Here is a 15668-nt window from a genome sequence, read left to right on the forward strand (position 1 = left end):
CTGTATCACCTGTTGTCCCGTTGCTCATTGATTTGCTCGAATGGACACCAGTAACATGTCATTTGTCCCGGTCTAATGCTAGTGTAGCCCAATGGTGTCTGCTCTCTCCAGGAACATGAAGAGCCTCAAACCATTCATTCAGGGTCTTCATGAAGAAGTCTAACCATCTTGTAGGTGGGTGGCCAGGCATTCTTTTGACATCCCGTGGAATCCAGTCGGTAATGGCTCTAGTCCAGTGGTCATCTCCAAATCGCATTACATGTTCGGCCCACCTGATTTTCTATGCCTTGGCAAATGAGGCAGTGTCCTGGATCCTCAATCATTGAAGAGGTCAAAACTCTGGATTCCTTCTCTCACTTCAGTGAAACATGATACTCCAAGCATAGCTCTTTCGATTCCTCTTTGGGAGACCCCAATAGCGTTCTCATCCTGTTTTTGTAGGGCCCAGGTCTCTGAGGCATATATTAGTGCAGGAAGAATGGTGGAGTCAAAAAGATATGTCCAGAGCTGGAGGTTCTTCATTCTCTTAACAACTTCTTCGACGTTCTTGAAGGCGTTCCACGCCGCTCTCTTCCTCCTGCATGGCTCTGGCACCAAGTCGTTCATCATGTTGAGTTCTTGACCCAGGTACACATGGCTACTCCATTCGGAGATGTTCATTCCATTGAGAGCAAATGGAACATCAGGGACTAGTTAGTTTTTCATGAACATTGTCTTGGTGAGATTCAGCTGTAGTCTGACCTTTCCGCACTCGCGGTCGAAGTCGGCCAACATTTGTGCCGCTTGGCTAATATTTGGTGTTATGAGAACGATGTCATCAGCAAAGTGGAGGTGGTGTAGTTGCTGACCGTCTATCTTCACTCCCATTCCTTCCCATTCCAGTCGTAGCATGACACTCTCGAAGGTGGCACTGAAGAGTTTCGGTGAAATGGTATCACCCTGCTGGACCCCTCTCTTTACGTTGATGATCACTTCCTTATAGAATGGTGAGATCCTGGTGGTGAATCTGTAATATAGCTAGAGGAGGATCCTAATGTACTGAGTTTGAATGCCCTGTTTAGCTAGGGCTTCGATGATTGCTTCAGTCTCAACAGAATCAAAGACCTTCTTTAAATCAATGAATGTTAGACAGAGCAGCATCTTGAACTCTCATGAAACCTCAATGAGCTTGGTCACCATGTGGATATGGTCTCTCATGCTGAATCCTTTTTGGAACCCACCTTGCTCTCATGGTTGTTCTTCATCTAGTGTTCTGCCAATCATATTCAGGATGACTGGAGTGAACAACTTGTAGACAGCAGACAACAGGCAGATTGGGTGATAGTTGTCGATGTCATGGATGTCTTTCTTCTTGTACAACAGAACGGTCCTGCTGGTTTTTCATAGGGACAGGACCTTGCATTCAGACAGGTAGCATGTGAAGAACTGAACCAGTGTATTGACAAGTACTGGCGGCAGATTCTCCAGGTCTTCGGGTCTGACCTTCTCTGGACTGGGTGCTATATACTTTTTTACCGACAAAATGGAATGTCAGATTTCAGAAGGGAGAATGCTGGGAATGACATATCCATCCTGCAGAATTTGGTATGTGGGCAGGTGGATGTGGCTATTGAAGAGATCTAAGTAGAAGTCATGGATAACCTTCTCCATTGCCCTTCTGGAAGATGTGCTAGATCCATCAGGACATTGGAGGGCAGTCATCTTGGTCTTGTAGTTGGCGAAGGACAGGTGAGCATTGTAAATACTTTTCTTGGCTTCTGATGCATCAGCCAACACTGCTGCTCTTCTCTCTTTGAGGTCTTCCTTTATCGCTTTTCTGTACAGCTTTGCAAGCTCAGACATTAGCTTGTGACTGCCTGAGGCTCATGCCAAAGCATGTTAGCAAATCATCAATAGTTTCCCAAGACAGGCATCTTTTTGTGGCTTTCTTACTCTCGACATTCCTCGCACAGTCATGGCGGTACTAAACCAGTCGATCATATTCCTCGTCAATGTTGTCAACGACGGCATCTTCCCATATTACCATAATAGTGCCAAAGTACTCCCAATTGGTGGTCGTTCTGGGAGTTCTTTTCCTAAACGTTGCAGCCTTTTCTCCCTGCTCCATGAAGTAGAATTTCACACAAAGGAGACGGTGGTCTGATCCTGTTTGGAATTTTGGGACAACAGCAACATCAGTCAGGCAAAACCATCGATTGAATATGACGTGGTCAATTTCATTGTGGAACTGTACACCGGGAGACTCCCATGTCCAGCGTTTAGATTCGGCCTTCTGGAACTCCGAGTTGCCATGGATGGTCTTGGTCGACATGATGAACTCAGACAGTCTCTCACCCTGTTCGTTCCATTCCAGGCCACGGGTCCTGATGTGGAGTTCTTCAGGTGACCTTCTAGGTCCTCTCTTAGGTTAAAATCACTGACAATGACATTGTAGAAGGTGTGATTTTCTTTATAGAACGTCTCCAGCTCCATGTAGAACTTTTCAGTTTCTTCTTCGTCGTAATTGGATGTTAGTGCATAGATGACAAAGATAGAAACTGCTGGTAATGAGCCACATCTATTCAAACACAAGCATCCAACTTGGGTTGTTAGGCATTTAAATGAACAATGCTCATGGCCAAGTTCGTGTTGACAAGGACACTGACACCACTGACGCCTCTACTGTCGCATGTTCCGAGGAGCAGTTCTTCTCCAGTGTTGAAAACAAGGTGATGTGATTGATGCCCTCTCATCTCAGTCAGTCCAATGACATCATACTTGATCTTCTGTGCTTGCACCATCAGGTCCTCGATGGATGCTTCAGATGCCAGCGTACGTGCATTGAAAGTACAACAGTCATTTTAGTCCTTCTTGGTTTTGGCAGCCTACTTCGGCCCTGAGATTTTATCAGCCTCTCCTTACTTGTCCTTCCCAGCGCTGCCATATTGGGAGCTCTTTCAGGGTCAGGGGAATGAGGCCCATATTTTTTACTGTCTTTGGTATATTGAATACATCATGGATAGTTTGCCAGGCTCTGCTGTACAGGCAGGATACCCTCAGTAGCTTGCCGGGCTCTCCGAGAGGGATGGAGGCTTTGGGGGCAGCCTCTAATCGCCCTTACAGGTGCTCCCAGTTTACCAAATGCAAGCTTTTGGTCAACTGGCATGTTGTAACAATCTGCATGCTGACAAACATGCACCTGCCTGAGTCTCTGGGCAGTAAAATACTGCTCCAAAATGCCACCACTAACATAACTTTTAGTTTGTATTAAGAATTTCTCTCTTCTCATAGATGTAAAATAAATAGAATAAAAATGTCTTGGAATAATGATATAGGAAATTGTGCTCCCAGTGGTGAATGGCTCCTATTCAGGACTAGAGTGATAGCACAGTGGGTAGGGCGTTTGCCTTGCACGTGGCAGACCCGGGTTTGATTCTTTTGTCCCTTTCAGAGAGCTTGGTAAGCTACCAAGAGTAACTCACCCGCATGGCAGAGCCTGGCAAGCTACCCATGGCGTATTCAATATGCCACAAATAGTAATGAGCCTCACAATGGAGATGTTACTGGTGCCCACTCGAGCAAATCAATGAACAACAAGACAACAGATAGTGCTAACAGTGCTAATGTAACAAACCACCCCAAGACTTAATGAGTTAAACAAAACCTCAGATGAAAGTTATTGTGTTAGGCTCAATGGCTCCAGGATGAAATACAATAATCTTCACACACCTTCCTCTTATGGTGGTGGGAAGGTGCAATGGTGGTGGGATTAGTGTTTGAATATTAAATGTAATGAATTATTGTGAACGACTTTTTTGTTATTTTCTTTTTGGGTCACATCCAGTGATGCTCAGAGGTTACTCCTGGCTCTCCACTCAGGAATTACCCCTGGTGGTGCTCAGGGGACCATATCGGATGCTGGGAATCGAACCCGGGTCAGCCACGTGCAAGGCCAATGCCCACCCACTGTGTTAGTGCTCAAGCTCCTGTGAACAACTTTATAAAAATAAAATAAAAATTTAAAAAAAGAAAATTATTTTGTTATTCAGCAACTTGATTAAAGAGCAGTGGGAATTGTTCATCTCTCTTCTATGACATTTGTGTCTCAGCTGGAATGGATCAGATAGTTGAGATTTTGTTGGAAGAACAATCCAGTTGGGTTTGTGTGTCTTGAAATCTTCAGTTGTTGCTGGTGGCTAGGTGGCTACGTGCAGTCTTCCTCTGCACGAGGTTATCGTAAGATTTCTCACAACATTGTTGTTTCAGGATGCTGTACTTTCTATGAGGACTAGTGAAAGCAGAAACTTTCAGATGTTCTTAAAGCATAGGCCTGAATCACATCAAGTCTGTTGCATTCAGCTGGTGTGTGTGTGCCTGTGTGTGCGTGTGTGTGCGTGTGTGTGTGTGTGTGTGTGTGTGAGAGAGAGAGAGAGAGAGAGAGAGAGAGAGAGAGAGAGAGAGAGAGAGAGAGAGTGGAGAGACTTGGGACTTGGGCATTAGCAGCTCTAATGATCCAAAGGTAGGTGATGGTTAGATGCAGGTGTGAGCCGTTAGCAACAGCACCTGCAGCAGCTGTGGGGCTGCAAAAAGGGTCCCAAGGGTCTGGGCAGAGGACCAACAGCATCTGCTCTAGAAGATGACTAATTTTTTCCATGATTTAGGACAAGTCTTAAATGTAATTTACATAATCACCCTAAAAATATTAAAATGTCACACAATCATCAAGATGCTGCCCAAATGCTGGTGAAGACCAAGCAATTGAAGCTCTCCTACGCCACTGTCTTTACCAGACTAGAAAGAGATTTGGCTGCATTTGCACAAGCTAAACATATGAAAAAACTATGATCAAACAATTTCATTCCTGCAAATATCCCCAATGCAGTGAGTGCTTATGTCCATCAAAAGGAATTCTATGTCAGCCGTTGAGAGAATGTACTATTGATGAATATCAAAGGAATTATGTGAGAAAGAAACCAGTGTCCAAAGGTTACAAACTATAACATTCTATCTATCTGACATTATGAAAAAAGATAAAACTATAGTTATGAAGACTAGGCCGGTAGTTGTCAGGGTTAAGAGGGAGAACAAGCAAGGAATTCTTTGGGATAACTGGACTCTATCTCGATTGGCAGGCATATAAATCTGCACACGTGTTAACAATCATAAAAAGTCACACACATTAGCTGAGGCCAGAAAGATAGTACAATTGGCAGGTTTGCTTAACTTACATACAGTTGACCCAAGTTTGATTCCTGGCATAGGGTCCCCCAAATTTTACCAGGAGTGACCCTTGAATACAGAGCCTGGAGTAAACCCTGATCACTGTCAAAACCAACCAATAAATAAAAAGTTTTTCTTTTCTTTTCTTTTCTTTTCTTTTGGTTTGGATCACTTCTGACAGGACTTGGAGTACCCTGTCAGTTGCTGAGGCTCTAACCTGGGTTAGCTGTGTGAAAAGCAAGCGCCTTACTCACTGTAAAATCTCCCCATTCCAGATGTGTGCCAAAAATAGATAATGGACCAAACATGATGACCTCTCAGTGTCTGTGTTGCGAGCCATAATGCCCAAAAATAGAGAGAGAGAGTATGGGGAATATTGTTTGCCAATAAGGCAGGGGAGGGTGGGAAAGTGGGGGTATACTGGGGATATTGGTGGTGGGGAATGTGCACTGGTGGTGGGATGGGTGTTTGATCATTGTGAGATTGTAACCCAAAAATGAAAGCTTGTAACTATCTCATGGTGATTCAATAAAATTAAAAAAAAATCACGAAATCACGAAAACCCCGTTAATCGTCGATTTCCCTAGCGGACTCAGTAACCTCTCTGTTCGTGCTTTCCCTGAGATCTTAGAAGTCTCTCTCAGCTCGGCCCTCTCAACGATCTCGCACTGGAGGCTCTTTCAGGGTCAGGGGAATGAGATCCAGCTTGTTACTGGATTAGGCATATGAATACACCATGGGAAGCTTGCAAGGCTGTTCCATGTGGGCAGGAAACTCTCAGAAGCTTGCCAGTTTCTCCCAGAGGGAGAAGAAGGCTACAAGATATCGCGCGGCCGCAAAGCTTGCTTTTAAGTCTCTGGGTGCTGACTGTTGATGGAATTACACACACCTGGGTTCCTCTGCCCGTACCTTCATGCGTGAGGCCTGTTCAAACATGTGAAGAGGGGCCTCAAGCATGGCTGTAGCTAGGTTCCGGTGGCCGAAGACCGGAGCTCTGCTTGGGGCAGGAGGGAAGCTGAAGCCCATCCCCTCCGAGGGGCCTCGGGGAAGACAGCCAGGTGTACGGGCAAGAGACTCTCTGAATTTTTATTAAAATTATTCTCTTTTAATTTTATTTAAATAAATAAATAAAAATAAAATCTCCCCATCCCCCAAAGAGGCATTCATTTTTTCCCCCAAGATACTTTATTTTTTAATTTTTCAGCTTTTTGGGTGACATCAAGTGATTCTTAGGGGTTACTCCTGGGTCTGCACTTCTGGCAAGACTAGGGACCACCTGGGATGCTGGGGATCGAACCCAGGTAAACTGTATGCAAGGCAAAGCACACACTGTACTATCTCTCTGGCCGCCAAAGAGGCACTTTTTAAAAAGCAATATAAGAATGTTCAGAGCAGGGCGAGAGAGGTAAGGTTTGCTTGCTTTGCTGTAGCCAATCCCAGTTCTATCCCTGCACCTCAAATAATCCTTTGAACATAATCAGGAGTCATTCTTGATCACAGAGCCAGAAATATATCCCTCAGCACCCTCTGGGTATATTCCAATCGCCCAGCCTAGACCCCCAAATGGTGATATGCTTACAAACTAGTATACTAAGCACAGTAAAAGAGTACAAACTACTGGAATGTGCAAGAACAGATGAATCTCACAAATCATTAAGTGAAAGAGGCCAGATACAAAATGAAAAATATTGTGTGATACCACTTTCATCTGTTCAAGATCAGGCAAAGCTCATGTAAGATAATAATGTTGTGATGGAATTCACCTAATCACACAGAAACCATCTTTAGGTGAGAAACCAAGGATATTTAGTTATATAATGTCAAAATGGACTGCGAGTAGACAAACACTTAAAATTGCACCCCAGAATAGGGGTTCAGAGTACCTTTCACAGAAATGCCTGTCTTTCTTTATTTCTTTTTCTTTTTATTGAATCACTGTGAGACATACAATTATTTGTTTATGACTGGGTTTCGGTCATACAATATTTCCACACCCACTGTACAGTGTTCCATCACCCATCCCTTCACCAGTGCACATTTCTCATCAATGATGTCCCTAATTATTTCCCTCCCACCATCTTCATCTTCCTCTATGGCAAGCACTTTCCTTCTCTCTCTCTCTCTCTCTCTCTCTCTCTCTCATTCAGAGTGATCATTTCTAATTATCATTGTCATAGTGGTCCCTTCTCTGTCCTAACTGCCCTCCCTCCCTGTCCTAACTGCCCTCCCCTCCCCAGTGTCCCCACCCTACACACTTGTGGCAAGCTTCCAGCCATGGACCAGTCCTCCTGGCTATCATTTCAGAGCATCTTTTATTGGAGTTTTTCTGGCACAGTTGGGATAATCATTGGAAGGGGATATATAGGAGGCATCTTGGGGCTCAAAATATACTCTTTATCATGATTGAAGGGGGATCTTTGAATGTTTTAATTTATAAAAATTATTAAACTATTTAAGGTTCTACTTTTACTTCATAAGCAATACTAGAGTATTTTACAGTGCTTAAAAAATTAAGTTGTCCCTACAACTTAATTCCTCCAGGGGCTGGAGGAATAGCACAGCGGGTAGGGCGTTTGCCTTGCACGCGGCCGAACCAGGTTCAAATACCAGCATCCCATATTGTCCCCTGAGCACCGCCAGGGGTGATTCCTGAGTGCAGAGCCAGGAGTCACTCCTGTGCATCGCCGGGTGTGACCCAAAAAGCAAAAAAAAAAAAAAAAAAAAATTAAGTTGTAGTCAGAGAGATAGCACAGCAGGTAAGAGGCTTGCCTTGCACTCAGCAAACCTGAGTTCAATTTCCAACACCACATATGGACCCCCTAATCTCAAGAGTGATCTCTGAGCACCACCACCAAAAACAACTGTCACTGTATCACTGTCATCCCGTTGTTCGTCGATTTACTCGAGTGGGCACCAGTAACGTCTCTATTCCTCTCAGCCCTGAGATTTTAGCAGCCTCTCCTTACTCGTCTTTCCCAACGATTGGAGGTTCTCTCAGGGTCAGGGGAATGAGACCTATCGTTACTGTTTTTGGCATATCCAGTACACCACGGGTAGCTTGCCAGGCTCTGCCTGTGCAGGCAGGATACTCTCGGTAGCTTTCCAAGCTCTCCGAGAGGTATGTATGCATCTGTTACTGTACTTGGGATATGAATACACCACGGGGAGCTTGCCAGGCTCTCCCATGCAGGCAATGAACTCTTGGTAGCTTGCCAGATTCTCCAAGAACCTGGAGAACTAGGAGAGTTCTAGGAGAAATAGGCTATCAGATGTCTATAGTTACTATTCTATCTGTAACTAGGCTATCAGAACCAGTAGAGGAACCCAGGTATGAGGGACCTGGGGCCGAGATCTCCAAGGTTCCTCGAATTGGAACTGGGCCTCTTCCACACAGATTACCCATTTTTCCAGTGGCTAGGCAGTCACACTCAGAAACTGCCCCCGGTGCCGTGTAATCCCATCAATCAAACCAAGCTCCCGGAAGAGAGCGACACAGAGTCTCTTGCCCCTGCTCCTGGCTATCTTCACTGGGGCCCCTCAGAGGGGTGGGTTAAGTTTCCCTCCCCGCCCCAAGCAGAGCCTCGGCAGTTAAAGACCTCCGGAACCCAACCACAGCCATGCTCAAAGCCACTCTCCACATGTTCAGACAAGCCTCACACATGAAGGATCCAGCAGAGGAACCCAGGTGTGCGGGACCCGGGGCCAAGATCTCCAAGGCTGCTGGCATAGGGACTGGGCCTCTTCCACCCAGATTCCCCATTTTCCAGTAGCTAGGCAGTCACACCCAGAAACTGCCCCAGGTGCTGTGTAATCCTATCAATGGCCAACATCCAGAGACTGTAAAACCAAGATCCCGGAAGCTTACAAATGTTACAGATGTTACAGATGTCACCACCACCCAAAACAACAGCAACAACAAAAGATCCACAAACCAGGTTCTAGAAGGAGCTCATTGCCGTGCCAATGCAGGCTGTCACACAGAATTGCATGAGTGACTGACTTTATTTGACTTGAGCAATAGTATTGTGGGCAGGGCTCTTGCCTTACACATGGTCTACCTGGTTCAATCCTGGCACCCCATACGGTCTCCCAAGAGCCACCAGGAGTGCTTGCTAAGTGCAAAGCCAGGGGTGAGCTCTGAGAAAAGCCTGAAAAGAAAATGTTAAATAATTTTAGTCTGAATTGTGTATGTGTATGTGATATTTACACGCACTAAAATTCACTCTTAAGTATTGCTTCCATGAGAATGGGTTTCTTATCACCATTCAACAAACACAAGCGGTGACCTGTGCTAGGCTCCAGGGACCCAGGAGAGCAAAGATTGGTTCCTGCCCTAGGTAAATATTTGTTGTTGATAACAAAGGGAATGATGATATTTGAAATCCAACAGATTTAGGATGATATTTTGTCTTGCTTGGTGAAGAGATGGCTGTATGGGCAGAATAAATCACCTTTTTACTTCAAGAGAAAAGGTTCTTAAAGAAAAGCATTAGACCACTGTGGGATTGGAAGGGGATTAGACCTTATTTTTACAGAACACTCAGAAAGGAAAAACTTTGCTGTAAAGAAGCAGGGATAAGAACTATACCAGAGAGCCAGAGCAATAGTACAGTAGGTGGGATACTTGTCTTGCATGTGGTCAATCTGGGTTTGATCCCCAACACCTCGTATGGTCTCCTGAGTCCCCAAGAATGACCCCTGAGCAGAGAATCAGGAGTAAGCCCTGAGCATTGCTGGGTGTAGTCCCAAAACCAAAAAAAAAAAGAAAAAAATAAAGAACAAAAGGGACAAGGAAAGAAAGAAGGAAAGGAAGAAAGAGAGAGAGAGAGAAGGAGAGAAGGAAAGAAAAAAGAAGCATACCAGAGTGATAGGAAGATCAAGGTTTCTTTTGCCATGAATCTTCTAACTGAATTTCTTGGGAATATATATTTTTTTGTTTCCTGTTTTATTCATGTCTCCATGTCCTTCACAAAAAATTTTCAAATAAAAATGCTAGTTTGTTCTTATGAAAAGAATGCTGTAACTTCACTCTTTTAATTGAAGAGGTAACTTACATTATGTTAGGCTTATTTTATTCTTCAGAAGTGGACTATAGAGACAGCACACATCAAGTTACAACTTTATCTTTTGTAAAGATCTATCCCTCTTACTATGTTATTTTTCCAAAGCAGATGTAAACATACCGCTCCTCATGATGAATTCCCCATGCACACAGTATTCAGACATCTCCTTTAGACTCTACTATCCTATGCAGTAGCCATAACTAGGGTGACTACTTAAATTTAAATTAAATGCTTTTTAAAAATTCAGTTCTTTGGAAAGATAGTAGAGAGCTTAATGTGCTTTGCATGCAGCCAGCTCTTGTTCAGTTCGTGGCACCACATATAGTCTCTCAACACCAGCTAGGAATGAGCCCGAAGGACAGAGCCAGGTGTAACCTGACTTCAGAGGGCTACAACCCCCAAACAAAGAAAAAATTCAGACCTTTGAATTCTCTAGTAGCCTATTGGAATGGGCACAAAGAACAAGCAGAAAGCTTATCTATAACCCATTTTAAAAAGTCCGTTCCAAGGGGGTTGGAGTGGTAGCACAGTGGGTAGAGCATTTGCCTTGCACGCAGCCAACCTGGGTTCAATTCCCAGCATCCCATAGGTCCTCTGAGTACCGCCAGGGGTAATTCCTGAGTGCAGAGCCAGGGGTGACCCCTGTGCACCGCCGGGTGTGACCCCCCAAAAAAGAAAAAAACAAAGAAAAAAACCCAGTCAGTTCCATCAATTCCAGGCTCATTTTCTACCATTTCCCCTGTGATTTAGCCTTAAGGCTCACCCACATAAAGGTCTTTGCCACTATCCAAACATACTAAGGACTTTGACCCTTTAATATTTGTCTTCAGGCCATTTCTGTTACTTGAACCATCTTGCTTCTTAAGCATTTGGTAAACCTCTTGTTCAATTTTAAAGGCTCAACAAACACAAAGCCTACTTTATCAAGATTTTTCTACCATTAACTACTCAAACACAGGCATATGTCCTCTTTTCCTCTGCTCCAAAAGAACTCAAATATGTAACTCTTCTTTTGAAATGGGAAAGTGTTCCATCCCTACTTTGTTTATAAAAATTTTATTTTCAAAGAGTTGTTCATAGTAATTGATTACATTCAATATTTCAACACCAATCCCACCACCATCATACCTTCCCATCACCATTAATTGAATTTTCCCATCACCATTCAAGCCTTCCCTTGTAGGATAACATTGGTTTGTCCTTTCTGCCTTGCCGCAGGGAGCTTAGGCTTATTGGGTTACTCCCATCAGAGTGCTCCCATTCCTCTGTGTTTACTTGTAACTTCTTTTTTTGTGCTCTGTTGACTTGTAAATATGGTTTTTCTGTTCTCCTTAAGTCCTTTGCATAATTAATTCAGAGCAAGGTCCTTTTTGTATGGACACAAGAAGATAGTTAATGCTATGATTTTGTGACTTGGGAGTTAATTGACTCTGAATGATATTCACCCCTGGGCATCTGTTCTCTCGACTTAAGTCTCAGTTGCCCTTACTTCCTAGCACCCCAAAAGCAGGGTCCCGATGAGGGACTGAATGGACCCAGAGCAAGTTGTGAGCTATGGCATCAAAATGGGCCTGGCCAAAGCACCATAATACTTAACAATAAGTTAAGAGCTTGGTCATGGACAAATTCTGTCATGATCCAAAAAGTAATAACTAGATTCGAACCCTGCTAGGGTTAAGAATGATTAATCCGGCATGAGCACTGTAGTCTGAGTCTGTGGCGAGATGTTCCCAGGAGAGCCACCCTACAAACTCAATGAACCTCTTACTGTGCCACTGTGTCCATACAAAATAACTAACAATAAGTAGAATTCAAAAGAAAAAAAAGAAGTAGAATTCATATGTTAATTAAGGTATTAATTAAGTTATTGAACTAAGGAGAAGAGGAACACCCTTACATGGTATTTCCACCCTTGAGCCTGATTTTTTTTTTTGCTTTTTTGGGGTCACACCCGGCGATGCTCAGGGGTTACTCCTGGCTCTGCACTCAGGAATTACTCCTGGCAGTGTTCGGAGGACCATATGGGATGCTGGGAATTGAACCCGGGTCTGCCGAGTGCAAGGCAATGCCCTATCCGCTGTACTATTACTCTAGCCCCAACCCTTGAACCTGATTGGCCATCAAGAAGGGCTTTTGATATGTTGATTTTTGCTGCCAGAAGGGGTGTGGTGTCTACCCTCAGTGTAGAGGGTTATAGAGATGAGAGAAAGAGAGAGGAGAGAGAGAGAGAGAGACAGAGAGAGAGACAGAGAGACAGAGAGACTAGCAAGGGGGACAGAATGAGAAGAGCGTAGGGGAAGAATACAGGAGCAGGCGTGCAGAGAGACTAGAGACAAGGCTGCGAGAGCGAGGGAGCATGGAGAGATGAGCGGGAGAGACAGGAATGAGGGGCAGTGTGAGACTAGAATGGTGGCTCAGTGAGACTGGAACAGGCGTGTGGGGAGAATGGAATAAATGGCAACTGATCACAACCAGTTTGGCCCTCCTTCGTCTGCCCATGGCCTGGGCCGCCTGATGTGGGCGAGTGGCCTGAGTCCACTGAACCCGGGCGGCAAGAGGGAGAGTTGTTGGGGCTTCCCTAGCCGCGCAGAGAATATACATGCGCCAAAGGCAAATGCTAAATTATTTTGTATTGCTTGTTATGAATAATCCACTAAAAATGATTACAAAGGTTTTCTTAGTGGAAGTGTGTGAAAATTGTTGTACCTCATCTTGGAGGCATTAAGCCTCTGTATTAGAGATCAATAACATGTTGTTAGAGTTTGAGACTTGTGTGCATATATATATATATACATATATATATATATCACTGTATTACTGTCATCCCATTGCTTTTCGATTTGCTCAAGCAGGCACCAGTAATGTCTCCATTGTGAGACTTGTTGTTACTGTTTTTGGCATATCGAATACATGCCAGGCTTTGCTGTGCAGCGGGATACTCTCAGTAGCTTGCCGGGCTCTCTGAGAGGGGCAGAGGAATCAAATCATGGTCATTCGAGTGCAAGGCAAACGCCCTACCTGCTGTGAGATATATATATATATATATATATATATGTGTGTGTGTGTGTGTGTGTGTGTGTATACATATATATATATTTAATCAAAATTGGTTGTCTTTTCCTTACACTCTATCAAATGTGGTGTGCTACTCTTGGTATATCAGTGGCATAATTGTATAAGATGTCATGCAGCTACTTTTGTAGCCACGTGCTCCTGGAATTCTAAACATTTTTCATAGGGTGCTAGAACTGGAATTAAATTTTTTTAACTGGATGGTAATTTTGGGGTCTGGAGACATCTCTGCAGCATGGTGCTTTCTGCCAAGATTCATTTGTAAGTCTCTGGATCATGGCTGTTAATGCGCTCACGTGGCACCCAGATGCAGTTAACAGGTGTGACAGTCAGGAAAGCGGAAGCGCAGGGAGATGAGGTGGGGGGGCCATTCCCAACTCCAGAAACCTGGAGATTTCTGTCACAAGTCCCGCATACCTGGGTTTTTCAGCAGAACCCAGCAAACTACCTAGAGTATCACACCCGCACGGCAAAGCCTGGCAAGCTACCCATGGCGTATTGGACCTGCCAAAAACAGTAACAATAATTCTCACAATGAGAGACATTACTGGTGCCAGCTCGAACAAATCGATGAGCAACGGGATGACAGTGACAGTGGCAGTGGCAGTGACAATCTTATGTGTGGGGGGCTCAGGGTGAGCCTGTGAAGGACAGCTGTGAGCATTGCGGCGATTGGGTTCTGGAGGTTTGTGACTGCCGGGTTCTTCTAGGGCAGATGGAGGGACACACCTGGCCCACCCTGAGGTGGCCGGATGAAATCAGCCTGGCGTGGGATGGGGAGTCATCTCGGACTGTGTTTCTCTCTTCGGAGATTCATTTGTGAGTCCCACTTTTTTCCTTTATCCTCCTTATTTTCCTTCCTAACCAACTTCTTCTCAGGTGGTATTAGTTCCTATTATTATCTTAACTATTAGTTTGCCTTTTTGTTTTGTCTTGTCTGTTTTACATTCTTACGTTGCACACAAAGGTGAAGTCATCCAGTACCGGATAAGGGATAGTCCAGCAGGTAAGGCACTCACCTTCCATGCACTGATTCAGGTTTGGTCCCTAGAACTCCATAAGGTCCCCCAAGCTCCACCAGAAGTGATTCCTCAACACAGAGCTAGGAGTAAACTTTGAGCACCACCAGGTGTGGTCCAAAAATAAAACAGAACAAAATCACCCCATACTTACCATTTTTTCCTGCTGACTTATTTTGCTTTCATAATTTCCTTAAGCTCCTTCCATTTTGATGTAGCACTGTAGCACTGTCATCCTGTTGTTTATCAATTTGCTCAAGCAGGCACCAGTAACATCTCCATTGTGACACTTGTTGTTACTGTTTTGGGCATATTGAATAAAATGGCAAAGTTTTATCCCTTTATTATTAATTATTTTGGTTTAGGGGCCACACTTGGAAATGTTCAGGTTTACTCCTGGCTCTTCATGCAGGAATCACTATTGGCAGTCCTCAGGGAACCATACTGGATGCTGGAGATTGAATCTGGGCTAGCTATGTGCAAGGCAAGCTCCCTACCCACTGTACTATCTCTCCAGCTCCATTCTTTTTTTAATATTGTAATTATTATTTTGGGCTGGAGTGATAGCACAGTGGGTAGGGTAGCTTACCTTGCAAGCGGCTGACCCAGGTTCGATTTGTCTGTCCCTCTCAGAGAGCCCGGCAAGCTATGGAGAATATCCCGCCCGCGTGGCAGAACCTGATAAGCTACCCGTGGCGTATTTGATATGCCACAAGCAGTAACAACAAGTCTCACAATGGAGACGTTACTGGTGCCCACTTGAGCAAATCGATGAGCAACAGGATGACAGTGCTACAGTGCAATTATTATTTAGGTTTTTGCCACATCCAGTGATTCAGTGCTCAGTGGAACATATGTGGTGCTGTTGCTGGGGACTGAACCCAGACCAGAAGGATGTAAGGCGAAAGCCCTCAGTTTTACTAAATAATGAATGGTACTGCATTATACAAATGTACTTCTCCTCCTCCTCCTCCTCCTCTTCCTCCTTCTCCTCTTCTTCCTCTCCTCCTCCTCTTCCTCCTCCTTTTTGGGCCACGTCTAGTAATGCTCAGAGATTACTCCTGGCTCTGCACTCAAAATCACTTCTGGTGGTACCTGAGGGACTTTGCCCAAATTGATCATATTATAAAGGATATGTTGGTTCCTTTCCATATTTTAGCTATTATAAATAACTGCAATAAAATTAGGGGTGCAATTTTTTTTTTTTGCTTTTGGGACATGCCTGACAATGCTCAGTGGTTAATCCTGGTTACACACTCAGGAATTACTACTGGTGGTGCTCTGGGGACCATATAGAATGTCAGAGATCAAATCT

At 44.3% G+C, this 15668-nt stretch overlaps 1 pseudogene; it reads right to left on the minus strand.

The window, feature by feature from the left end:
* Positions 1-774: 774 nt before the first annotated feature.
* On the minus strand, positions 775-2825 carry LOC129403640 (craniofacial development protein 2-like; annotated as a pseudogene).
* Positions 2826-15668: the final 12843 nt, after the last annotated feature.

This window comes from Sorex araneus, chromosome 3 (assembly GCF_027595985.1).
Source record: "Sorex araneus isolate mSorAra2 chromosome 3, mSorAra2.pri, whole genome shotgun sequence".
Classification (NCBI taxonomy): Eukaryota; Metazoa; Chordata; class Mammalia; order Eulipotyphla; family Soricidae; genus Sorex; species Sorex araneus.